Consider the following 27,935-nt stretch of genomic DNA (forward strand, 5'->3'; position numbering starts at 1 on the left):
GTGGCACTCCTAACAATGGGAGCAGGGGCTGTGTTCAATGCTTTGGCTGGCTCTTGAGATCCTATTCCTATAGTGGATTGCCTTGGCCAAACTTAATGCAGGGGGGGGGTGATGTGCTTAGTCCTAAAGCAATGTGATATGCCATACTTTGTTGATATTCATAGGAAGCCTGCCCCTTCCTGAACAGAAACAGAGGACAAGTGGACTGGTCGGGGGTGGGGGGGGTGGAGGGGTGGTGGGGAGTAGAGAGGATTGAAACTGATGGTATGTAATGAAATTGCAGTCAGATGGTGGAATTAAATAAATAAAAAGTAAAATTATGCAATTTCTCCATCTGCTTCATCAGATTACATACTATGATATTTCATTGAATATTTATATTTTCTCACACACAAAAAAATTGTGATAGTGAAGTAGCTCCTAGTATAATTATTTAGCTGCACTCAATGTAGTAGACACTACAAAGTTTCTAATGTTTTTGACAGAAGAACATCTCCCAAAATATTAGCTCAATACTGACTCTTTTTCTTGGTATATGTTACTTTAATTTGTAACTAGAACCAAAACTGCATTTTCGGAATACATATATGTATTCTGAATACATATTATGTTCAAAGTAACAAAATAAACATTAAAATACATTGAATTATCAAATCCAGCCATCACAACAATATTTGAGTACATATACATGTTCTTTGGTGACACCAAGTCTCAAAATCAATACCTTTTCTATTGCTGAAACAGGAGCATCCATAACACTCAGTAAATCAGTATCTTATACATCAGTACTCCTGTTGGTCAAGCAAAAACTTTTACCACGCAAAATCCCTAAAAGACACATATGGCTACTCTAGCTTCTGAAAAGTTAAACCTGGCAATCCTATTTTAACGTTACCAGTAGTCACCTAACAGCAGTGAGTAGTGACAGCAGGCAAGAATAAGCTTTGTCCGTCTTTCTCCTCTCCTGAGCAGATGGTTGGCTAAAACTCACTTCACATGGGAAATCAATTTTTTGATTTTTTTTTTTTGGTTTTAACTTGGCTATCTAGTAATTCACTAGGACTGCCATGGAGGTGGAAGTATCTTCAGATTTATTTTGATACGTAATTGTGGTAATGTAAGCATGAAAATAGAAGAGTACCTATAGTCATCATTCTTCTTTCTACAAATGTTTCCAACAGTATCTTAAACATGGCATACTGAGGAGTGCTACGGTGCCAGTGCCACATGGCAGATAAACAATGCAGCATGTTCAAACTTTACATAATGGTTTCCAATGGGACATGCATACAACTCATAAATGATTACATGTAATCCACAAAGCACTGCTGAACAAAGCTGAGTTGGTCCCTTAGACTAAAAAGAGATATTTGCCAACACAACCTCCTGGATACTTCAATTATTATGGCCAACTTTAGTGTTCATCGTTACCATTCAAAGTGAAGGAGAGCTTATGTCCCAGAGAATGAAGCATAGAAATTTGCTTGAATACTTTGTCTCCTGTTGGCGATGTAGTTTTAAAGGGTGGTGAGGCAGGACGTAGGTAGGAAGAGTGGAAGTGTATATAGAGTACATTAGGGGAGGAAGTGAGAGGATGTGGATCATGAGGATTTTTGCCCAGCTTGATTCAAACAAGAGCTTTCTCTACTTCATGATTTAAGGGGATATATCAAGCTGTGCATGCTGCTGATATCACTAACAGTTTTCTCACAGCCATGCCATCCCACCCATACCTGCCATCATGCATTCTGTCCCACAGATGTGAGTTGGAATAAGGGTCTCTTCCTTTAAGCTGTCCTTGCCAAGTGTTCTGTCACAGGAGGGACAAAAGTGACAAAAACTGCCCTTTATAAGAAATGCATTAATTTCTGAAGTGTTTACAACCTTTCCCATATAAAGTTAACCTCTGCTGATAGGTTTTATTTCACTGTCGTTCTAGAAGATCACTGATCAATGTGTCAAACTTGGTGCTATTACTAAACTAAAGAGTTCCTCTCTCTGAAGCAGAATAGCAGATGAATCATCTTGGGAAATATTTTAAGTGGTTACTTCTTCCTTAAACCAGAAATTAGGTTTTGAGCTCTAGCTTGTTGGTAAAATGCCCATCACGCAAGTGAAAGAAGCTAAGTTTATTCCTCGCATGGAAATAGAGCAAATAAAAAGCTGATTGTGAGGACATGTGTTTATAATCCCAGTATGTGCAGACAGATACAGTTGGCTTTTTGAGGCTCCAAAAATCTCCATGTTTTCCTACACAGCTAGCTAAAAGTCAGTGAGCGACCTTGTCTTCAAAACCAAGGTGATGTGCTCCTGAGAAAGAATATCTGATGTTATCCCATAGCCTTCACATTTTCAAGCACACATGTTTAGAGGCACATGCATACAATTGCACAACCAAATGTATATGCAAGTTCATATACACACATACAGCATACACATACGGACACAAAATCGTGTACACAAAAGAGTACTATAATCTAATTCCATAATTTACATAGGGAGTATAACAGCACACATAAATAAATCCTCTTGTGTAACCTATCTTCTCATCAGTTAATGTGCATATAGAGCTGCCAAGCCCAGTTTACAGACACCAATAATTATATAAAGCTGTAAAAGTGACATTTAAATCTCAGAACGACTGTATACTAAAGGGAGCATCAAACTTTTCCATTCCATTCTAGAATCCAAAAACATTAATTCATATATAGTATTTAAGTTTATTCCCCTAGATATTATCCAATTTTGGGTCTTTTGTTAGCAGGATCAATATGATATCCATGGGTTTTAGTGGATTGGAGGCCAGATACAGTACGTTGCCCTACATACCTAAAACATTTTAGAGGAAAGTTGAAGTCTTTCAATGTCTGAGATAAATATACAACAACAGTGTCATTATTGGTTTCACCTATGTACAAAAGAATATTTTTCAACAAGTTCTGCAGAGATTCAGAGTAACAGTCTTGTTATTACTAACAGATACTGTGTGTTTCATTGCAAGAACATTGTTTTGCTAGTTGACACCTAAAGATCTGACTGAAACTGATGTAAGACCAAGGCTCTTACAAGAGAAAATTGCGGGCATTTCTAATTCATCTTTTTTTTTCTGTATTTCAACATCATCTGACTACACTTATGATTCATAGAAGGGAGCATCTTTATTTTTATGCAAGTTCAAATTAAATATATTTACTTATAAGATTAAATTAGTGCAATGTTAATCGTTTTATATAATCATATTTTTAATAATCTCTATGTGCCATAAATTTAATGAGTTAAAAGTTGTCATAATTAATATATAAGCAAAAATTGCTTTCTGTCCCAATATATGAAATTTCAAAGAGAAAGAAAACATTTTGAACTCTTAAAGACACTATCTTAAATTCTACCTTAAAATATTTTTTAGACTATACTGTAAGATGAAAATCCAAGACCAGATATGTATTTTATGGAGTTTTTGTGTTTATATACTTTCCTAACAGTTTAAATTTCACTCTGCAACTTGGAATAGATTTGATCAACTTGCTTACATTTCTCAGTGTTCCTCAGCTGTAATGAAAATAAACACACAGGCTTGGTTCTCTACAAAATTGTAGGGATGCTGATTTAAATACAAACATTATTTACAGTGGCATATGTCACATTTTTAAGGCTTAGGGAACAGAGTCTAGTTATTTAAACCTTGCATGGAAGGCTTGTGTCTATGCACCTCTCAAGTTGTCCTCAGGTTCTCACACAAATATAGCCCTTTGGGATATGCAGAGTTGTAGCTCTCTGAAAGTATTTCCTTTCCATTTCTAGTATATCTGTTATGAAAACATCTTTCAGGGGGCTTTAGTTACTTTATGATTTATACAAAGGTTGATGCTGTTTTAACTTTATAGAAACAATAACATATTTTTGTGCATTTGTTCATGTGATCAATTTGCCAAGATAATTATTCTTCTGTAAGTTGCGAGCTTTGTAAATATATTTCTACACATGCACTATAATGCTCATTTTGCTCCCTCAAATAAATTTATTATATTAATTCCAATATAATAAAAATTTTATAAATAGATGAATAAAGTCAGATAGAGCTCTGTTTTCATTTACAAAGACTAGACATGACAACAAATAGAATTTATTCTGTCTGATGATGATATATTACAATAACCAACATTGTTCAGAGAAAGAGATGCCTATTTTTTAGCTAGTGACACAATTTTTGGAAATAAAAACTCCAAGATTCTAACAATATGTCTAAGGGAAACATATAAGATTACCGGAGGCTTTGATAATTCCCAGGATAATATTGCAGTAGCTAAAATGGATAATTTGAAGGAATAACTTAAATGAAAAAACTAGCATTTTGAATAAAGCTTAGCTTAAATATTAATCCAAACTCAATTGCCTTTCAATATTTTTTAACTTGTCTTTTCCCATTTCTTTAATTCCTTTGCTATGTATTTCTATATTCAAATAAGTATAGCTGTTTTAGTCACCAAAGGCCCAGGAGATTGATTGTAACAGGAACAGTGTCTGCCAACTTGTTTTCTCCAAATCCATCTGTTCTAGATAACATTTCAGATTTATTGACCAACTACTAGACATCACCATACTTCCAATTCCATTTATGTTACAATAAATGGCATCTCTGCGCGGCAGTACTAACCACATGGCAATTCCCAACATTCACAAACAAACTCTACTATAATTGGTGAGATAACATCGAGCCATACCCAGCAACCGTCACAGTGTTTGCAACATGAATCTCTGTCTTTGATGAACTGCTATGGTTCATTTCCAATCACTCCCCTCTGTCTACATTGGTAGCTATATATATTCCTGTCCTCTCTCATTTTTATTTAGTTTAGTAGAGTGAAAGACATATGTCAAAGGTAGGTAACTAAAAGTTCTACAGAAAGAAAGCACAGACAAACAAAATAAGAGAAATAAAGTATTCTGAAAAATGAAAGTGAAACAGCTATCATCTCTATGACCCCCAATTAGTTATCATAAGTCCAAGTGAAAGGAAAACAAGCAAAATACTTTTGCCTTCTTGAACATCAAGGATATAAATTGTTCCTTATCACACGAGAAAATTATTCCCATCTCTTATTAAAATCAGATTTTACAGAATAGAGACATCTAGTAAAGATTAGTCTTCAGAATATTTTCTGATAGCTGTCAGGAATTTCCATCTGTTTCCCGCAGCAATAACCACAAGCAGCAGCATCAACAGATATGACTCCAGAGAGAAGAATTGCCTGAAGGTTATGTGCTACTGCTTTGGTACATTTCAAGTTGTCTTAAAAGGCACTCTTGTGTGTATATGTTGGCGGCAGATTTATTCATTTAACGTGTCTGAACATAGAAATAAAAATGACTTTGGTACTTTGAAACCACCTTGTCCTTCAATGCTAAGAATTATAGTGTAAAGGAATCAGTGTACAAATACGGTTCATAGTTCCTGGATTTAGACAGTCAGTGATTATCACTAAAAGAAACAATAATAATTATCTTTAAGAAAATAAAGCAAACAAAAAACCTGCTCTATCTTACAAATTCTGCCTCAGATCTTGCCCAGGAACTCCAAAGATCTTTAGGTTTTTCAATTATGTAAAAAGTATTTATTCAATTGCCTAAAAATGACAAAAATCATTGCCTTAGGGGATAATGCATTTTCAAAAACCAAATATTTAATCCTGTAGATTTGATTCTGCATCAGTTTGTCCAATTAGATATCCTTGGTTATTAATCAAGGAATGATCAAGAGCAAACACAGAGTGTAGACATGGAAATAAAGGATGTCCAACCACAGAAACCTGGATGGCAGAGGAAACATGCCTTACCAAAAAGATATTTGATATTTCCAGCAGAGAAACTGTGAGCTTGCTTTGCTCTTCTGTAGACAGATACCACTGACATGACTTTGCTCAGCTGTAAGGGCCAAAATGAAAACAAGAAACTGATAGGATACAAATGTGGCATGGCATCCTGAGTGATGTAGAAACCTACAGAAGCCTCTGTCGTAGATTTGTATCACAAAGATATGATTCTCATGTTAGAATGTAGAGTAAGTATCAGACCTTGGCTATATGAATTATTATGAACTGGAAAAGTGGTTAACAATGATGATTGATGGCATTGGTGTTGAACATGATGTTGGTGGTGATAATATAATGATGATGATGATGGTTATAATAATAAAAGATTCCATTCAATATTAAAAAATATATCATCCCTTCAAGCCTAAGAGTGAACCAACCATTTCATTATGAGTAAACCATATTCTTTATAATATAGAACTTGTCATGAAATGAAGTATAGCAAGAACCTAAACATCAGAAATTCTGATGGGACAATAACCTTGAGCCTTAAGGTTCTTAATCTATATGAGTGAAGATGTATATCAAAACTTAATGAGAGAATGCCCAGCTGGTGATAAACTCCTTGCTAGTAATAGATACCATGCAGTATCATAACCATGCAAATCATAACCACTCTGGCTATTGTTACCACGCAAACAATTCTGTGTTGAGTGTCTAAAACAAAAGCAATGATAAACAAAGAAAATAAAGATGATTTGAAATTCAGGTTTCCTGATTTATCCAATTTCCTAAATGTCCGTGGAGAATTTTTGATGTAGCCATTCAGAATATATCATAAATCTCTGCTCTCAATAAGAAGCACAGGAATCCCTTTATGTAATCTTGGAAAATGCAGGTAATATCTGAAAAATTGAATATTTCTATTTAAAGGTAAATAAGTAGCTACATGTATTCTTTATTAATGAACTTTGCAACTCTTTCTAAAAAGCAGCGTATGCAAGCTAATTTCCTAGCAAAAAACCCATATCATATTCATCACAAATATAGTCAAAACAAAACAAATTGAACAGCAGATTTTTGTTCATATCAATAGTTTTATATGCCTTTAATCATCATTTAAAAATAAAAAGTTGCACTACACTTATCATTTTATAAAATTGGCTGCTTCACAAAATATGACTTACTATTCTATGCAGTTACACTTTCACTCTAAGAGTAGCTATATTAGTTTTTAAAATGAAAATAAGGATACTAATAGAAAACAGAAAAACAAACCAAAACACCTAAAAGTCCACAGCTATGTGTTTACCTTATGCTACATGAATACTCTTGTGCTGGCAATTTAAAGGACATTCCTTATGGTAGGATACCTTGCTCAGCCTTGATGCAGGGTGGGAGGGTCTTGGGCCTATCCCAACTTAATGTGCCATGCTTTGATGACTCCCCATGGGACTGGGACAGAGGCCTTACCCTTTCTATCTATCTCTTTCTTTCTTTCTTTCTTTCTTTCTCTCTCTCTCTCTCTCTCTCTCTCTCTCTCTCTCTCTCTCTCTTTCTTTCCTTCCTACCTTCCTTCCTTCTTCTTTAACAGTTATTCTTTTTAATTTTTAATTTAAATTAAAAAACAATCTTATTTTACATACCAATTCCAGTTCCTTCACCCTCCCATCTTCCCACTCCCCCACCATCTCCCCAGCCCACCCCTCTCCACTCCTCAGAGAGGATGAAGCCTCTCATGGGGGAATCATCAAAGTCTGTCACATCATTTGGGGCAGGAACAAGCCGCTCCCTCTTGTATCTAGGCTGAGAGAGTATCCCTCCATGGCAATGGGATCCAAAAAGCCAGTTAATACACTAGAGATAAATACTAGTTCCACTGCCAACAGCCTCGTAGATTGCCCACCCTCTCCCAAATAACACCCACATTCAGGGCACCTAGTTCAGTCTTATGAAGGTTCCCCATCAGTTAGTCTGGAATCACTGAGCTCACACTTGCTCAGGTCAGCTGTTTCTGTGGGTTTCCCCACAATGAGCTTGACCCTTTTGCTCATCACTCCTTTCTCTCTACAACTGAATTCCAGGAGTTTTCTCAGTGATTAGTTATGAATCTGTGCTTCTGCTGCCATCAACTACTGGCTGAAGGCTCTATGATGGTATTTAAGGTATTCATCAATCTCATTATAGGGGAAGGGCATTTATCATAATCTATTGCTTAGATTCTTAGTTGGGGTCATCCTTGTGGATTCTTGGGAATTTCCCTAGTGCCAGGTTAAGCCCTTAATGACTCGCTCTATCAAGGTATCCCTTTCCTTGCTCTCCTTCTCTGTTCTTCCCCTGACTCGAACTTCCTGATCCCTCATGTTCTCCTCCATGCTCCCCTTCTCCCCTCCTCTCTCTCCTACCTCCCTCATGCTCCCAATTTACTTAGGTGATATTGTCTCTTTCCCCTTTGGGGGAACAATGTATGTCTCTCTTAGAGTCCTTCTTGTTTCCTAGCTTCTCTGGGGTTATGGATTGTAGGCTGGTTATCCTTTGCTCTGTGTCTAATACCCACTTATGAGTCAGTACATTCACTTTCTAAGGAGTGGATGGGTGTTGGGTTGGGGGCATGTGGAGAGGATGGGAGATAGGGGGAACTGTGGCTGGTATGTAAAATGAATCAAGAATTTTTACAAAAGCAAAATGAAAGAATAAAGAAAGGTCTTTTGAGAGCTAAAAAAAAAAAAAGAATTCTCTTATCCTCCAACGTATAAAGTACGTTAGTAATAGAAGTGGAAATTGAATTGTTAAGTATTCACACTACAATGATCATAGTATTTATGAGATATGCCTCTTTATCTCAGGGGTGCTGACTGCCCCCAAGAAAGCTGAATGCCTCAAATCTATGGGGGGGTGAACTTACACAACAATAGTGTCAAAAGCCTTCAAACTGGTGTTTGCTTCTCTCTGTTGTCTATCTGTCACTGGTCAAACTTTTGAAAACTTGAACTTCATATGGAATCTTTGTTATTGGTATGAATTGTTTTCTTAGTAAATTTAATGAGTTTCGATTCCTATGAATGGTTTGTCAGAGAAACCAGACAAAATCAGAGCAACAAATACATGCCCCAAATTATTTAGCATATGTGGTAGCTGCTAAAACCCATGGGTGATGCCTGACTGAGTTGCCTAACAATTCTAATCCATATCAGACCACATAAAAACTAAAGAATGGAAACAGAAAACCATTAAGATCCTGAAGATGAAATAATATATTACAGCAAATTATAGCTGTATCTACTATATTTTAGGATATAATTGAAGAAACTGGTAGAGTTCAAAACTAATAAAAGTAAAAAGGAGAAGTAAAGAATTTTTCAATTTGTGATCACAAGACATAGTAATTAGATGGTTCCATAAATAGTTTAAGTCTATTCAGTGTATAATTGATGACACTATTACTCTTCTGTATACTGAGCTGATCTTTTTTTCTTTTTAAAGATTTATTTTATTTATTTATTTTTTATTTGAATTAGAAACAAGATTGTTTTACATGTCAATCCCAGGTCCCATTCCCTCCCCTCCTCCCCTACCACTCCCCAACTAATATCACATATCCTTTCTGCTCCCCAGGGAGGGTGAGACCTTCCATAGGAAGTCATCAGAGTTTATCATATCCTTTGGGATAGGGCCTAGGCCCACCTCGGAGTGTCTTGGCTCATGGAGTATCCCTCTATGTGGAATGGGCTCCCAAAATCTACACCCATGCTAGGCATAAGTACTGAACTTATCTACAGGAGGTCCTATAGATTTCCTAGGTCTCCTCATTGAAACCCAGATTCCTGGGGTCTGGATCAGTCCCATGCTGGTATCCTAGCTATCAGTCTGGGGAACAAGAGCGCTCCGTTGTTCAGGTCAGCTGTTTCTTTGGGTTTCACCAGCCTGTTCTGGACCCCTTTGCCCATCACTCCTTCTTCTTTGCAACTGGATTCCAATTCAGTTCAGTGATTAGTTGTGGGTGTCCACTTCTACTTCCACAAGCTGCTGGATGAAGGCTATAGGATGGCATATAAGACATTCACCAATCTCATTACCAAGGGAGGGCATTAAAGCTAGCCTCTCCTCTGTTGCTCAGATTGTGAGTTGGTGTCATCTTTGTAGATCTCCAGACCTTTCCCTAGTGCCTGATTTCTCTGTAAACCTAAAATGTCTCCCTCTATTATGGTATCTCCTTTATTGTTTTCTTCTATTCTTCCTCTGCCTCAACCTTTCTGCTCCCTCATGTCGTGCTCCCCCTCCTCTTCTCCCCTTCTCATTCTCCTAGCTCCCTCCCCCCACCTCCCTTCTCCCAATTTGCTCAGGAGATATTGTCCCTTTCTCCTTCACCAGGGGATCATGTATGTCTCTCTTTTGGTCCTCCTTGTTTACTGTCTTCTCTGGAAGTGTGGATTGTAGGCTGGTAATCCTTTACTCTATGTCTAAAATCCACATATGAGTGAGTAGATACCATGTTTGCCTTTTTGTGATTGTGTTACCTCGCTCAGAATGGTTTCTTCTAGTTCCATCCATTTTCCTGCAAATTACAAGATTGCATTTTTTTTTTTTTGGTTTTTCCAGACAAGGTTTCCATCCTGGCACTCGCTCTGGAGACTAGACTGGCCTCGAACTCAGAGATCTGCCTGCCTCTGCCTCCCGAGTGCTGGGATTAAAGGCGAGTGGTACCAACGCCTGGGCTCCATTTTTTTTTTCTGCTGAGTAGTACTCCATTGTGTAAATGTACCACATTTTCTCTATCCATTCTTCAGTTGAGAGGCATCTAGGTTGCTTCCAGGTTCTGGCTATTACAAATAGTGCCGCTATGAACATCGTTGAACAGATGTCTTTGTTGTGTGAATGTACATCTTTTGGGTATATGCCTAAGAGTAGAATTGCTGGATCTTGTGGTAGATTGATTTTCATTTTCCTGAGGAGTCATGATAATGATTTTCAAAGTGCTGTTAAATTTGGCACTCCCACCAGGAGTAGAGGAGTGTTCCCCTTTCTCCACATACTCTCAAGCATAAACAATCATTGGTGTTTTTGATATTAGCTATTCTAACAGGAGTAAGATGGTATCTCAGAGTTGTTTTAATTTTCATTTCCCTGATGCCTAAGGATGTTGAACACTTTCTTATGTGCTTTCAGCCATTTTAGATTCCTCTATTGAGAATTGTCTATTTAATTCTGTACCCCACTTTTTAATTGGATTGTTTGGTGTTTTGGAGACTCCCTTCTTGTGTTCTTTGTATATTTTGGAGATCAGCCCTCTGTCAGTTGTGGGGTTGGTGAACATATTTTCCCGGTCTGTTGGCTGCCGTTTTTGTCTTGCTGACTGTGTCATTAGCCTTACAGAAGCTTCTTTTTTTCAGGAGGTCCCATTTATCAATTGTTGATCTCAGTGTCTGTGCTACTGGTATAATGTTCAGGAAGCAGTCTCCTGTACCAATTAATTCGAGGTTATTTCCCACTCTGTCTTCTAATAGGTTCAGTGTGGCTGGATTGATATTGAGGTCTTTGATCCATTTGGACTTAAGTTTTATGCATGGCGATAGACATGGATCTATCTGCAGTCTTCTACATCCCAGTATCCAGTTATGCCAGCACCATTTGTTGAAGATGCTTTCTTTATTCCATCTTATAAATTTGACTTCTTTGTCAAAAATCAAGTGTTCATAGGTGTGTGGGTTAGTATTGGGGTTTTCAACTCTATTCCATTGGCCTACCTGCCTATTTTTGTGCCAATACCAAGTTGTTTTCAGGACTATAGCTCTGTAATAGAGCTTGAAGTCAGGGATGGTGATGCCTCCAGAAGCTCCTTTATTGTACAGGGTTGTTTTGCCTATCCTGGGTCTTTTGTTTTTTATATAAAGTTGAGAATTGTTCAAGGGGATAAAAATTGGAAAGGAAGAACTTTCACTATTTGCAGATGACATGATAGTCTACAAAAGTGACCTGAAAACCTCTACCAGGGAACTCTTACAGCTGATAAATACCTTCAGCAAAGTGGCAGGATACAATACTAACTAAAAACAAATCTGTAGCTCTACTATATACAAAGGATACATTAATGGAGAAAGAAATCAGAGAAACATCACTCTTTACAATTGTCACAAACAGCATAAAATACCTTGGGAAAACCTTAGCCAAAAAAGTGAAATACCTGCACCATAAGAATTTTGAGTCTCTAAAGAAAGAAATTAAAGAAGATACTAGAAAATGGAAGGAACTCCCATATTTTTGGAAAGGTAGGATCCACATAGTAAAAATGGCAATCTTGCTAAAAGCAATCTACAGATTCAATGCAATCCCCATCAAGATCCCAACACAGACCTTGAGTTGATGTTATAAATGAGGAATTAAAAGCAGATAAAGTAGGACTACAGAAAGACGATGCAAAACACAAGAGATGTTTATCCTTCATCAATAAACACTAAAGCTTCTGTAAGGCAAAGGACACTGTCAGTAAGACAAAATGTCAGCCTATGAAATGGGAAAAGATTTTCACAAACTCCACATCTGACCGAAGGCTGATATCCAAAATACATAAAGAAATCAAGAAAGGAAATATCAAAATACCAAATAATGTAGTTAAAAAATGAGTATAGATCTAAACAGAATTTTCAATGGAAGAATCTCAAATGGCCAAAATACAATTAATTTTGAACAATGAAATGAAATTCAAAATGACTCTGAGATACAATCTTACACATGTCAGAATGGCTAAGATCAAAAACAATGATGACAGTTTATGTTGGAGTGGATGTAGAGTAAGGGGAACACTGCTGATGGGAGTACAAACTGGCATAGCCACTTTGGAAATCAATATGGTGGTTTCTCAGAAAAATGGGAATCAATCTAACTGATGGAAGCACATGCAGAGATCAACAGCCAAATACTGGGTCAAGCTCTGGGAGTCCTCCTCAAGAAAGGGAGGGGGGATTAAACAAGCTAGGGTTTCAAGGTCATGATGGAAGAACCCAACACAGAGACTGCTGACCTGATATTCTGAGACCACATGGAATCTAGACCAAGAGAGAGCTTGCATGGGACTGACACAGCTTGCATGTTTGTGACAGTTGTGTAGCCTGATCCGTGTATAAATCTCTTATCAGTGAGATCCTGACCTGTCCCTGGAACTTAGCTGGCTGAACCATGAAGAAGAAGCCAGTAATTACCACCCCTCCATAACCTTTATAGCAACTTCTGCCTCTGGTTTCCTGCCTTTAATCAGAACCTATCCTGACTTCCTTCTGTAATTGACTATAGTAGAAGTATAAACCAAATAAACCATTTCCTCCCCAAGTTGTTTGCAGTCATGGTGTTTTATAATAGCAACAGTGACTAATTAAGATGAACAATAAGATATGCTTATTCTATATTCAGAATACATATTCTGTATTCAGTACATATTCTGTATTCAGTCTGAAAATATAAATGTGGAAGTTTCCATGTAAAATAATTGCTTTTTGAGGAGGGAACATGAACACAATTCCCTACTACCATAAATTATATGATGTTGAGTTTTTCACATTTTGGGAGATTGCTGGGGTCATTACATCTAGAGTGCAGTATGTAAGCATTGGCTTTGGAAAACCACATCAATGATCATGGTATTTCACCTGCCGGGGAAGTACCTAAAATAATTCTTAAGCACAACCTATTAGTAGAGTATTTCATTGTATATACACAGATATATGACATTGTTTGATTTTACAGGTCGAATTGGAAAGAAAGGATATTATGTACTGTAATTTTATTGCATAACAACACAGGAAAAGCAAATGAGGAAGTACTATTAGCTATAGTGTTAACATGAGAAAATATAACACTCGCCTTAGAAATTAATAAATGTTTTCTACACAAATAAAACACTAAAATGTACTAAGAATTTTTCATGATGCAATTTTTGAAACTGTATAAAAATAGAATGATTTGGCTATAATAATTTAAGTCATGAACTGACGGGAAATAATTGCTTAATATAGCTGATAAACCCTTTTGATTACATAGTTAAATGCTAATTATGTGATTCTCCATTACCTTCACAATTTCCCAACTGCATATTCATGATATAAGGAGCAGAAACATCTCTATTTGCTTGTCTTCTTGAAATGATGCATTCCTCCATTTCATTTTATTACTTACATTTATCCTTCTTTATTCATTTAATTCCATCTCATTGCAGGGAACTGACTACTCCCTTGTTCACTTGGATGTGTGCTTTTATTCCACATCAGAAAGTTTGCTGGTCATAGCTGTTGATGGCAACCAGGACCCAGAATAAAGCCTCTTCAACTGTCACCCTCAAATGTGAATAAATGAGGGTGGATAAATGACTCTGTGTTGCTGTTGTTCTCCATGTAACAGGTCTGGCTATACTGTTAATCAGTTGGTAGGCCAGGCTGGCCTTGAACTCACAGAGATCTGCCTTCCTGTATTTCCCTAGTGCTGGAATCAAAGTTGTATGCCACCACAACCCAGCTTTCATTAACAGATTTTTATAGAGAAAAACAAATATTTTATGGTCTTTGTCTTTTTTTTTTTACACTAATATGTTTTGTTTTTTCATGAAATGTGACATTAAGTAAAAAATTATAATAAAATTATGCTAGTGGTATTTACACAGGAAATTGCATCAATCAAATTTTAGTATGTTAACATGACAGCTTAGTTAAAGTGAACTTAGTGTAAAATCCCCATTAATGTCTTTATAGATAAAAATGAAAGAAAATTAACTGCATTAATAATGTTTATTTTTGTAAATAACAGGTTTAAAATGATATATTTCAAGTTAATAATATGCTATTTAAAAACATAAACTATAGCATTTATATTTCACCTTATTCTTATTTTTAAAAATATCTTTTGTAAAGAAACTACATGCTGTTGTAATAGTCTTTGATAAATCATTTAGCAAAAGTTAAAACCAAGTTTTCCATTAAATTTCTACATTAAATTATAAAGCCAATTGCTACATATTTCATTTTATAAACATTTTATTCAGCTCTATATAATCAATGTATGAAATACTGAAAGCATATTATACTCAAAAAGCATATTATACTCAATGAATGGAAAATTGTCAAAAAGTCCTTCCTCTAAGCACAGTATTTGAGATACTTATAAAAGTATGAATAATCCATATATGTCTCTGTACATACTTCAGAAACATGTTGCTTAAACTTGTATAATCACCTCGATTGGTAACACTGTGCTACTTGAGAAGTATAATATAAAACACAATACTATGTAAACACAACATAACATAATGTAATAATGTGTCTCAATTAAGAACAGCATTGTGAACTCTCTCACAACAGTCATTAGAATTGTATGCCATTTTTGTGAAAAATCTTAATCTGAGTTGCAATGGATGTAATCTACCAGTCAAGGGAAGGAAGCTCCTCTCTATGGCTATAAATACCAATATAATATTCAGTATACTATGTTGAATATGATTGAAGACTTTGCATATATATGTATGTGTGTAAGTATATATGTGTACACACACACACACACACACACACACACACACACACACACACGCATAAATGTGCTCCTATTAAACAGTGGAATATTTGCCTGAATAGGATGTCTAAGGCTAATGGCTTTAAAATCATTACAGATATTCTCAATTATTCTTCATAAATTCCATTATTGAATTATATTTTATTGATTATTTAAATAAAACATATTTGAGAGTCAATCTAATCAAACAGGAAAATTCATCCTAAACATTAAAAATGTTTTGACATTTAAAAATGTACACTTGCTGTGACAAAAGCCCATAAATATCCAAATAACTAAATATTTAGTAGATAAATGGCCACATATTCATTGTGTACAAAGTATCTTTCTTACTTTAAAAATATGAAATTTTTTCAAAGAAAAAAGAGAATATTTGTTTCTTTTTAATAAGGATATAATTTTAATAGTTCTAGAAATATAAACTTGATATAAGAGAATACTTGATTCCTCTTTGCATTTGTCAAAACTCTTTCATTTAAGGAAAAAGACCCTTGTGCTTCTGACTCCAATTTCAATATAAGACTAAATTTGACTCTAGGTAAATACAGCACCTTAAGTATGACAAACACACTAATAGCGAGATAGCTCAATAGTTAGGAGCATTTGCTGCTTTTGAAAACACTTATGTTCAATTCCCAATACCCACCTGGTGGCTCAAACTGTCGGTAAATCTTATTCATGGGGAGCTGATGCACCCTTCTGACCTCTGCAGTCCCCAGGTATGATATGGTTAATATTCTTACATGCAGGCAAACACTCATACACACAGAGTATTTTAAAATCTTAAGGACAATAATGACAAAACTTCAGGAAGCTAATGAGACTAATAAATTTATGCACAAAAGAATGCATAGGCAAAACAAATCAGTGGCATACAACAATGACTCGACAGCAATGTAAATAACAGAAGGGCAAACTTGGGCAAATGACAACCAGGTGGAGGATACAATCCTCTACCATAATGTAATTTTCCTTTCATTTGTCATTCCCTTTTTGTGTGGATATTCTTCTGTTTGAGCACATGAGTTGGACAGTTTCCTCAATGATTGTCCATCTTACTTCTTTAGACAGTGGCTTAATGTGAACCTTGAGCTTGCTGGTTTAGCTAGAATGACTAAGAAAAAGGGTGTGTGACTATTCTGTGTCTACTTCTCCAGGAAAGGTATAACAGCAATATGTGCTACTGGGCCCAGGTTTATTTAGGAATTAGGCTTCAACTCAAACCCCCATTCTTGCATTCATGCATAGCAAGATCTTTAAATAGCTAAGCCATGTTTCCAGCTCCTGTGATTTGCTTTTTAAGATATTTTTCAATCCACATAGTTTTTAAAAAGGACACAAGGGCAAGAGTGGGTTATTTTTTTTTGATGCTTACTTTTTTTCAGCCAAAATAAACGTTAGAAAATGAAGTTTCAAAGTACAAAATGGTGAGTTTGTAAAGTCTACACTGATGAGCTCCCTCAGAGGGATCAGAACCAGGTCTATAAATATCATCAAGGTAACCCTGAGATTAAGGGAAGGACATCATTTATAATGTCATAAGAAAGAAGGACACAGAACAATGGCCTGCAGCTAAAGAAAAGGGGGAAAATGGCTGGTTATTTTAAAAGTTCTTGATACTGAGGTCAAAGTGTTTAAGTAACTAGCAGCAGCACAAGTTTGATGGTCAAGTGCAGTTTTTTTCAAGGTAGGTGTTTTTAGCAAATTAAGAGCTAGGCCATCCTTAGCACTGCAGAGCCCATTAAGAAAGAAGTAAGTGGCAGTGGAATTTGCCTCATTCATTCTGACTTTTGGAATAACCTGAGTGTACTAGGGTCAGGAAGACTGTGCTAAATCTCAGTGTCTCTTCTTGTGGATAGATTGGCTGAGTCAAATACATAACACTTTCTCTTCAGGCTTTTATCTTCAATTTAAATAGTGCACCATTAATTAAAATAGAATTAAATTACTTTCCTCATCTCTTCCCACCTTTAGTTCCTTCCACTGACCCTCCCTCCAAATCCAGCCATACCCCCCAACTCTGAAATTGATATTATCCTTTTCTTGGCTTATCATTGCTTCACACATGCATATTTGGGCAAGAGTAGTGACAAACTAAATGAGAGTAGAATAAATACAAGGGGAAGTTTCTCTTGCATTTTTCCCCCCACAGTAGCAGATCTTGGTTGTGCGTAGTATGTGAAGGAGAATGGGTGTGTGGATTTTTAAAACATTTCTGAATCCTTTCAGAGGAGCAATATTCGTTATGAAGCTTAGGATGCTCATTATTTTGTTGTTTGTTTTACATTAAGTAAATATCTACTGAGAGGCAGTCAATTGTTGTCACTGTGGTGACAAGGCTCAAACCACCTATTAATTTATTTTTTTATCTTTAAATATAGAGTAGAAATTTGGCAGGTTGCAAAATGGATTGAATTGAAAGGCAGCATGCAAGTAACATCACATGGCATGCAGCGTGCTTCACTGCAGTACGTACTGGTTCATAGCAGCAGCAACTCCGAGTTCATAGTGCAGAAGGATAGAAAAGAACTTCGCTCACATTCAGAGGACTTGCTGAACTGTGAATTTTCAAGTTCCCAGGATGTGATGTGCATCATAAATAGATTTACAAATAAATGTGCCTACCTGCACCTTAGTGATAAAGCATCATATAGACGGCTGTCAATCTGTTAAAGATCTTATAATTCTCTTTTTCTGATAATTTCTCATGACTACTGTATTTATATCATTTGCTCTCCTCCCTCTATCCAATCTCCATTACACCTCCATTTTTTTTTCAGTTAAGCTGAGTTCTATGTTCATCTTGGAAGTAGCCTGATATCAAGAAATTTGATGATAGTCATATATGGATGTGTTGGTGAGATTTCAATGCAGGGCAGGTCTCTGTGTGCAATAACTTACAAACTTCTATTATCACTTATTCTATTCAAAGTAAAATTTGAGCATTTGCTTCAGCCACTCATGGAAAATTAAAATAAATTTAGACCCTCATCGTAACAATCCATCATTCCTCTCTCTATGGTATTTCTTTCAATTAATACCCTAATTCCATGAATTAAGTATTAATACTATCTTAATTTTAAGCAGTAAAATCCTGACACAGAAACAGATTAGGCCAATGTATCAAAATGCAAAACCACCAAGTGAAAGAGTTGAGACGAAAGCCTTTTGGACATTGTGTTCTATTGACTATTCAAAATTGAAGTTGTTGTCTATGCAGCACTAGGAGACCACAGAGGACACACTTAGTTAGTTGATTCTAATCTGTTGCTATACTTTTAACCAAATAACAGTTTTGAATTACATATTGCATACCAGGAATACCGTACATTTGGCAATACATGTATGCAAAGACATTCTTTAGGAAAATCAAAGATTTTAAGGAACACTTCCCAAAACTTTATATTTCAAAACCAGGACACCTGCCAATATATTTAGTGATTACTAAAAAAGGATTGGCAAAATGGGCAGAGGCTTTCAAAGCAAAGCTTAAAGGAACATGGATGATTATGTTTTAATGACATGAGATTCACTAGGGTTTTATCGTTGCTCCTGACATGTTTTCACAAACTACTTAAAGAAGACAAATGGAATAAATAGTCAACTCCTTTCATGGTCAGACTACTAACATGGTTCGACTTAATTATTCATAGAATAATTATGTTCAACGTAGAAATTGTAAATAGTTTCTAGGAAGATGCTTAAATGGTAAGAGTCATTTTTGTTTGTGGCTTTAATGATTTTTATACCGTGAATGTTCTCTGTTCAGGGTTTCCTTTACATTCAACCACAAGTGGGTTTATTAAAACATGTACTTCCTGGTTATTTGTTATAAGAAAATATTAAAACATTATATTAGTGATCCCGCATTTCTACTTAAATGAAACTTAGCACAAAGAGCCCTGGTTTTTACTTGGTGGTGTTGTATTCCTGGAGTGAAAGATGTAAAATGCTGATGACGATTTAAAGTACTCTAAGCCCGGTTCTTAAAGCCATCTCTAGGAATTAGTGACAGCATATCTGAGGCTGGAGCTCATTTATCTGATGCAAGTAGAACATGGTACCTTCAGAATTGTAAGTCACATACCTTCTTTTCACTATATATACGGTTACAGCCTTGATAACTTCAATTATTGCTATGAAAGTTACTAAATTAGTTATATTTTCAATATATATTATTTATATTAGTTTTGAAAACTAAGCATCTGTACTTGTTTTTTTAATTTTTTAAAAATTTAAATTAGGAACAAGATTGTTTTATATGCCAATCCCCGTTCCCTCTCCCTCCCCTCCTCCTCGGCTCCCACTAACACCCTACCTATCCAATACCATTTCTGCTCCCCAGGGAGACTGAGATGCATCTTTCCTTGCAATGTTAATTTAGCAGAGACTTATTTTCTTTTCTTTTTTTTGGGGGGGGCGGTTTTCGACACAGGGTTTCTCTGTGGCTTTGGAGACTGTCCTGGAACAAGATCTTGTAGACCACACTGGTCTCAAACTCACAGAGATCCACCTGCCTCTGCCTCTGGAGTGCTGGGATTAAAGGCATGCACCACCACTGCCCTGCCAGAGACTTACTTTTAAAAGGTATTTCTTTTTATTTATAATGCAAATCATCATATTTCCTTTCACTTTACTCACTCTAAACATTCCCAAATACCCCTCTTTGCTCTCTTTCAAATTCATGGTATCTCCTTGTTCATTAACTATTGTTACTTACATACAGATATGTATCTATATATATATATTTACATGCATATATATATTCATAAATACTTAAACACAACCTGTTAATCTGTATGATGTTGCTTCTATATATATCTTAAGGGATGAATATTTTCTATTGGATAAAAATACTGATGTGCTTTTCCCCAGGCAAAATTATTTCTCCTATTCTCAGCATTTCTTAGGTGTCTATAATTCTTTATTCAGGGTTGAGGCTTTTTGGGCTTTCCACATCCATGTTAGCATATCTATTATTGTTGCACTTGTTCATCTCATTTTGGGGTAGTATTTTTTGGTTAGATGATGAGATGTCCATTCTGAAATTCCTAGGTGACACTATTTCACTGAAAATGCCCTGTTCCTCCTGCACTTGCAATTTTCCCACACACTCCTCTACAATAATCCCTGAGCCTTGGGAGTTGGAGGTATATGGAAGATGTATCCTTTCAGACTGAGCTTCACAAGGCTGTGCTTTGAATCGTCCTGGGTTTCTTTCATTTGTTTCAAAGAGAAGTTTTCTTGATGAGAGGCTCAGACCATACTTGCCTATTAGGATGACAACAAATTTGTGGAATGTAGAGATCATGCTGGTTTACTAAATTTCTCATTGTAGGTTCTCCTCTCCATATTATCACTAGTCCTAGAAAATCAGCAAGGTTTCCAGTATCAGGCACAATTTCCCTCTTGTCAAGTGGGTCTTAAGTTTGATTAGACAGCAATAGGTTGCCACCAAGGTATGTGTGTCATTACTGCACCCTTATGTTACAGTGACATGCTGGTTATTGGTGTTGTTAATAGACATTACAGCTGAGTAGGACTGCGCATTCTCTTCATGTTTTGGAAGCTTGCATATGATCTTCCTGGGTAATGAACTAGTTATCAGGGAGAAGGTTTTAAGGTCATTTCTGGAGGTTTGGGTGATTACGGTTCCCAAACCGTAGTGAGTGGCGTTTTTAGCATCTCCCTCTTCTGGTGGCAAGGGGACAGTGAAGTCAAAAGTAATAGTTAAAAATGTTTTCTGAGTCTTTTGGACGAGCCAGACAGCCAGCTCAAAGTGGGCTTTGATGGAGATTTTTTACTTTCTATGATGCAGTAGTAAAGAAAACTCAGAATTTAGGGAAAAAATATATTGAGGACAGTGAGAGGAAGCCTATTATTTCTCATCAGTCTTTTTGAAAACTCAAGAAAAAGGGAAAGAGGTCAATTTGGATTAAATAATTACAGGTGAAATGCTACAGAGATTCTGAGACTATTGCTGTCAGACTCAATCTTTGCTTAACATTTGTCTGGAGATGGAAGAAAAAGCCAGAAATTGGACAGAGTGGTGAGAAAAATAAGAAGCAAAATAAACCAGACAGCAATACAATATTTAGAATAAGGAAGAAATGGTAAATACAGTTTAGACTAAATGGCTTCACTATCTTGTGAAGGCAATCTCACCATTCAGTAAGAGGGGCCATGGCTCCAGGTATGATGTCATTAACTCTAGGACTATGATTTGCACACCAGGAGAATATGACTCAGTGCCCTGAGGAAGGTGATTAACTTATTGCAAGGAAGTGCATTCCATATTTCTAAATCCTATGTAATGTAAATCATATAAATGACATTCTTGGGATCAGAAGAATGTTAAAAAATTGTTTTTTCTTATTATCTTTTGAAATGAAAGGGATGTTTTAGCAGGTAATTATCATTTGAAATGGTAGAGAACACAACATATAGTTTAATCAACATAATTATTAAATGTCAATTAGAATTTTCATCAGCTAAATTATGTCAGGCTAACTTCTAATAGCAAGCTTGTCAAATGTTAATTAAAAGAATAAATGTTAATGATTGGTTTAAATTTGTGTCTTTTCAGTTTTTTAAATTTTATGTTCATGATATCTAGTTAATTTTTTCTTATACTTTCATCATTTTTATAATACAAGTTACCTCAATGCACAAGAAGTACAAAATAAAGTATCTTAATTAAAATTTAATCGTCAAGTAATGACAATTTCATAATTCAAACTATTCATCTATTTTATAAACTAATCTGGAAATTTTAGGACAGTGCCTTCATGTAAATTAAACGATGTTATATGCTAGTGGAATGGACCTTTTTCGAACATTCAAGTAAATATTTATATTAAGGATTTGTTCCTTACTTGGTTTGTCTTAGTTTAAAAGTTTGGCTATATCCTATCATAATCAATTTCTTATTAACTGATACGGACTATCCCACCTAATGAACTACAGTGGCAAGGGATTCAGGATGTAGCTTAAGTGTCACTGCCATTCAGATCTGTCCATATTTTACCCACTTTGACCATATTGTGTTGTTTGAATATATTCTCACATACAAGATTAAACTTGGTACTAATCAAATAATATAATATTAAAAGGCATGCTAATCAAATAAGTATTTTCACTTATAAAAAGTTAATAAGGAGTGCTAATTAGACTTTCACAAGTTGGTCTTAATTTCAACAACATTAAATTGTCTTTTGTTTGGATAATCTCAAATGAAACTAAGAGTTCAGTCATGTATATTATGACCAGAATGCAACAATCAATTTTCCAAAATTACATGTTAAAGGTAGGAGTTTCAATAGAAGTTTCTTTAATTTACACTGACCATGAAACACATTTCTTACATTAAGAAATAATGGGCTAGGTCTTACAAATATATCAAGAGATGACACAACAAATTTTGAAGATTCAAAATTTTTGTTATACTATATATGGAAATAAATATGATCACAGGTCATGCCCACTATCATTATCTTTACTGAGCTTCTTCTAATCTCATTAGTGAATGTCCAAAACAATGTGGATTTTTCTTCATAGAAAATGTGTGTGATGTTTTAATTGTTATAATTTGATAATACATATTATTTACAAAGAACAAAATTAAAGTGCAGTATCTCAAGAAATTTTTATCATTATCTCTAGCCACATTTCAAACTTTGAAAGTAATTTTAATGAATTATGTACTTCAGACTTGATCAAAAGGGATATGGGTTTTCAGGGTTAAAATATTCATATGCTTATGATTTAACTCAAAATAAGATATAGTATATTTCATTAACAGAATGCAGTGTTTGGCACATAATGGCTGATAAATAGTTTTTGAGAACATAAAGCATTCCAAAGAATTGGAAAAATAATGATAGGAATTTTCTTTTTTCTGTGTGTGTGTGTGTGTGTGTGTGTGTGTGTGTGTGTGTGTGTGTGTGTGTGAGAGAGAGAGAGAGAGAGAGAGAGAGAGAGAGAGAGAGAGAGAGAGAGAGATTGAGAGAGAGAAATGTGTAGGTATATCTGCATTTACTAGGTAAATGTTTATGTGTCTATGAGGAGGTCTGGAAACCCCACTGTTGGACCTCTCATTTCTTGAAGTAATATTTCTGAGTTTTGCACTGCAAATGACAGGATCTCTGGCTCATCTGATTTGGGGATTCTCCTGTCTCTGTTTCCCATTTTTCAGAGTTCTAGGATTACTGAAACTAACTTGTGTAGATTATGGTAAGATTCAAGTTAGGTCCCCAAGCATGCACAACAAATGTGTTTACACATTGAGATGTCTCCAGAAGCCCTCAAATACACATTTTTAGTCTCATAAACTAAGAATATGTGTAGATTTTGAAAGATATGCAAATATACAGAAAATTATTTTCAAGCATTTTTAACTCCGTTTTTTAACACTGCACTAAAATGAACAAATTTATTTATTCACATAAAATATTTCAGTTACTCTAATATTCTCACTAGTAGTTGGGTGTTATATTCAGAGCCTATGAAATCAAGAACCGTGTATAAAATTATTAAATCACATTGGAAAATAACCATTATGGAGTGTAAAAAAATGTATGCCTTAAGAAAATATCTAATTGCTTAGAAATCAGTAAGGCTAAAGCGGAAGTGAGGTTGATTCAAGGTAGAAGGAAAAGTCAGTGCACAGAAATAACAATTAAGAAAGTCCTATCACTGAGATCACTTTTGTGAGGGGTAGGGGAGGACAGCAACTCTGAAAGGCAAGCAGCTGAAATTATATCAGTATGTGAAATTGAAGAATGCAGCAGGACATAATGTTAGAAGCTCTGACAACCAACTTTGTCCATATCTAGTTTCTTTAAAGTAGAAATCCCTTTTGATAAAAAGTAAAATCGAATGTTAGACTCTTTGATGTCATGTCCATTGTGAGCATTAGTGCTTTATCCACAGCATGTAAATCAGTTATTAAATTGGAAACTACCAGGGTTTTATCTAAGCTGGTAATTTGGTATTAAAGTCTTATCATAATATTTGCACTGGTGGCATGCTATTTGCCTCATCATATGAAAGTCACCAATATGCTCTAGCAGTGATATGCTTTATGAAGTATTAATAACTCAGAAAAGATGAATTCATCTTGTTCCCTCACAGGATCACTTAAAAATTATATATAGCACAGAAACTTTCACATTATATTCATTAAAATTCAATTCATTAAGACAAGAAGAAACAAGAGTTGCTATATATTGCTGGAGAATAACAAAGTGTAGGATTTAATGCTGAACTACAAAAAGGTTTTGCCTTAATTATTCACAGATACTCACAAATAACTAAGCAGCTAAGAAAAGGAATCTGTTTGGATGCCAGAAGCCAAGATAACATGATGCTGCAGCACTCCAAGGGGAAGCAGAGGCTTGGGGAAGAAGTATTGTTCATCAGTGCTAGAGTGGAATTCTGGGTGTTTCTGATTCCTTCTCACTGTTCATTTGGAAGGTTCATGGATTTTCAGTTTAAGGACAAAGTAGTGTTTTTCAATGTATTATTACCCAGTCACCACAAAACACAATTTGCTGTTTTTTTTTTCTTCATAGTGTTTTAACTGTACAATAAATATGGACAATTCACTAACTCGGTGTGCATGTGTGTCCCAGGGGATAAGATCACGTTGAAATGTGATTTTCCTTGTGGCAATATTGCACGAAGAATGTCTGGAAGGTGATGGGGCCATAGGAGTGTCATCTTTTGGAGTGAAGCTCAAACCATGTCTCACTGCCCCTCTACTGACAGCCATAGGAAGTCAGGAAACCATAAAAGATGATTTCTGCCAGGTAACAGCAGCTTGATCTTAGCTTGCAAGTCTCCAGAAATGGGAGCAAATAAACGTCTAAATGTTTCAGGTTTCTTAATAATTAACATTCATTTATAATAGCTCAAATTAATCCGAGTCATATTCATCTTTGTGATTCTAGAGCATCTTATCTTTAGCTATAAAATGGTTCTGCTTTCTCATCTTTGTTTCTGGATCACTCAGTATTTAAGAATTTATCTAAGAATACCATATTTTGAAGGTGAGGATGTAGTTATATCACTAGACACAAGATAAATGATAAATGGGTGTTTATTGAGTACAATTACACAGAAAAATACAAAGAACTCTGGGACCATTTCTCTGCTTTTCCTACTGGATCCACTGACCCACCAGAAAAAGTGTGCTAAGGAAAGCCACACCTGTTTCCACTTCAATCTGCTTGAAGCCACACCCAAAGGGGTGTGGCTGCTGTTTCAGGTTCATAGACTAGATGCCTAGAATTCCCCTTTTAGTCTGAAGAAGGTTTTAAGCCTGATGTAAAAACTATATACATTGATAACAAATGTCACGTATATTCCAGGAAAATGAAAGGTAAACATACACAAATTAAAGCCTACTATCAGCAATAGGAACATTAAGCAATAGATATGCACTGCATATCCAGTATACATGTCCAGTAACAGGGTAAAGGCATGACAGAGATTACTCTGATAGCAGTCCTAATCTGGAAAGTCTAAGTCTTGTCTATCTAAGACAAGAGGGGATATTGCAACGACTGTCTAGTCTTCAACCTCATCAAAGACCTGAGAAGGAAAATAACAATACTACGGTAGGCTAGAAGAGCAATTGTGTGACTTCCAAAGGTGTAAGCAAAGAAAGAAACAGCAGGCTACCTGGTCAGTCACCCAAGTTCTCACAGCAATATTGGGGCAACCAACTTTGCCTAAGGCCTAAAGTATCAGATGGACCATTGCCGAAGCAGGGTAACTGAAAAACTATATTACCCTGACTTGTCAGGTTTCAGCAGTCTTTTTAAAGTTTATCACCTGCAAGCTCAGTTAGGACAGCATACCCAAAGTCAGCAGTCGAGGTGGGGACAGTTCTTTGCTCAAGAGGTCAGTAGCTGAGGAGAGAATGAACTCCAGATGAAGTGTCATCAGTGCCCAACATACTCTTGGGAATAGATGGGTGCTGTCAGGAGCAATTGTGTCTCAGGTCAGTGGACACAATACTAATTTTAAAACATTTAAATACCATAACCTGCAAGTCTTTGAAGTGTTTGAAGATCAGATATCTAAGTCTGACTAACCTCATAGGTATAAGAACCATGGGTAACAATAATTGTAATTCTCAGAAACATGGTTGTTCAATGGCTGAAGATTCCCAAAATAATTTATCAAGGATAATAACTTCAATATATATCAGAGATTGAACTGAAATGCTTTGAGTAGAGGTAGAACTGTAAAAGTGCAATATGATAAAATATCCTAAGTTGTATCAAAATACAAAACATATACATAAATACAGTTTTATATTTATGTGCAAAGCATTGTAAACAGAAAGAAGACTTTATTGAGTCAACACACAACATTCTAACAATCTAAATTTTCTATAGCTAATAGTTGCTAACATTAGTTCACAAAATATATGTTAATCTACCTATATTCCATCCTAACCACCCCCTTACCCGAGTCTAAATCTCAACTTCCACCCCCAACCATACAACTTAAAACCAACCCTGAGCAGGTGATAATTATCCCTTTTTTCAGTGATGAGAAAAACAAAACAAAACAAAATACCCTATGCCAACTGTAGGGAAAGGGGGGCATTATTTTTCTTGGAGTTACTTCTTGCTGAAATGGGGTGGCGGTGACTCCATGGGATCACCAGATGCCTACAACACTTAACTCTTAATTTTGTTTATATTGAGTTGACTTTGGAAACCTAGAGTGTGTCTTAACTTCAAGTAAGTTTTCACGTTTTTTTTTTTCATATAAATAATATAGGGTTAAAGTACTGTTTTTAAGCTTAGAGCTACATATAACAGTAAAGTGAAATATTATTTAATTATTAGTTATAAAGTCTCAACATGTTTCTTTTTAAAGTTTCACTTTTTCAATATTTAAGTGTGTGTGTGTGTGTGTGTGTGTGTGTGTGTGTGTGTAGGTGTGCACGACTGTGGGCTTGAGCACTTTTAGTATAGTTCCTGCAGAGGCCAGAAGAGGCATGTATCTGGAAATACATGAGGATGTGTGATGCCATACATGGGTACTGGGAAAATAACTAAAGTCCCCAGCAAAAGCAGTATCTACTCTTAAACACTAAGCCATTTCTACAGCTCTCTCACATAGCATGCTTCATTCAACTACATAATTAAACTTTCTTACTGGTTTCTTCCTAAACTATAATAATTAAACAGCTATACATCATGTCATAACTGTCCTTTGCTATCCAAGGTAATGGTTCTATAACTCCTGGGTATACAAAAATCCAAGGTGTTCAAGTGTTTTATATAAAATGATAGAGTTATTGCATATCACTCATGATCAGTTTTCTATATGCTTTAGACCAGCACCGAGTCACTTAAGATATGTGTGCAGTATAAATTAACTGTTGTATACATTGTTTACAGATCAATTACATGAAAACACACTGTTTATGTTCAGTGCTATTACAACATTTTTCAAATGTTTTTGAGGTACAGTTGGTAAAATCATTGGAGGCAGAACTTTCAAACAAGAACCTAACGGTACACCAGACCAACTGTTCTCAATTTTCTTTTTATG

General features: G+C 35.6%; 1 protein-coding gene and 1 non-coding gene across 5 annotated transcripts in view; both read right to left on the reverse strand.

Annotated features, from left to right (window-relative positions):
• Positions 1–27,935, reverse strand: part of Pcdh9 (protocadherin 9) — an 838,624-nt gene that overhangs the window by 112,612 nt on the left and 698,077 nt on the right. The window lies entirely within an intron of this gene.
• LOC113833298 lies at positions 13,303–13,465 on the reverse strand. Its single transcript, XR_003480908.1, has one exon. It is a non-coding gene; the product is annotated as a U1 spliceosomal RNA (small nuclear RNA).

Source organism: Cricetulus griseus (assembly GCF_003668045.3).
Source record: "Cricetulus griseus strain 17A/GY chromosome 1 unlocalized genomic scaffold, alternate assembly CriGri-PICRH-1.0 chr1_1, whole genome shotgun sequence".
In the NCBI taxonomy this organism is placed as follows: domain Eukaryota; kingdom Metazoa; phylum Chordata; class Mammalia; order Rodentia; family Cricetidae; genus Cricetulus; species Cricetulus griseus.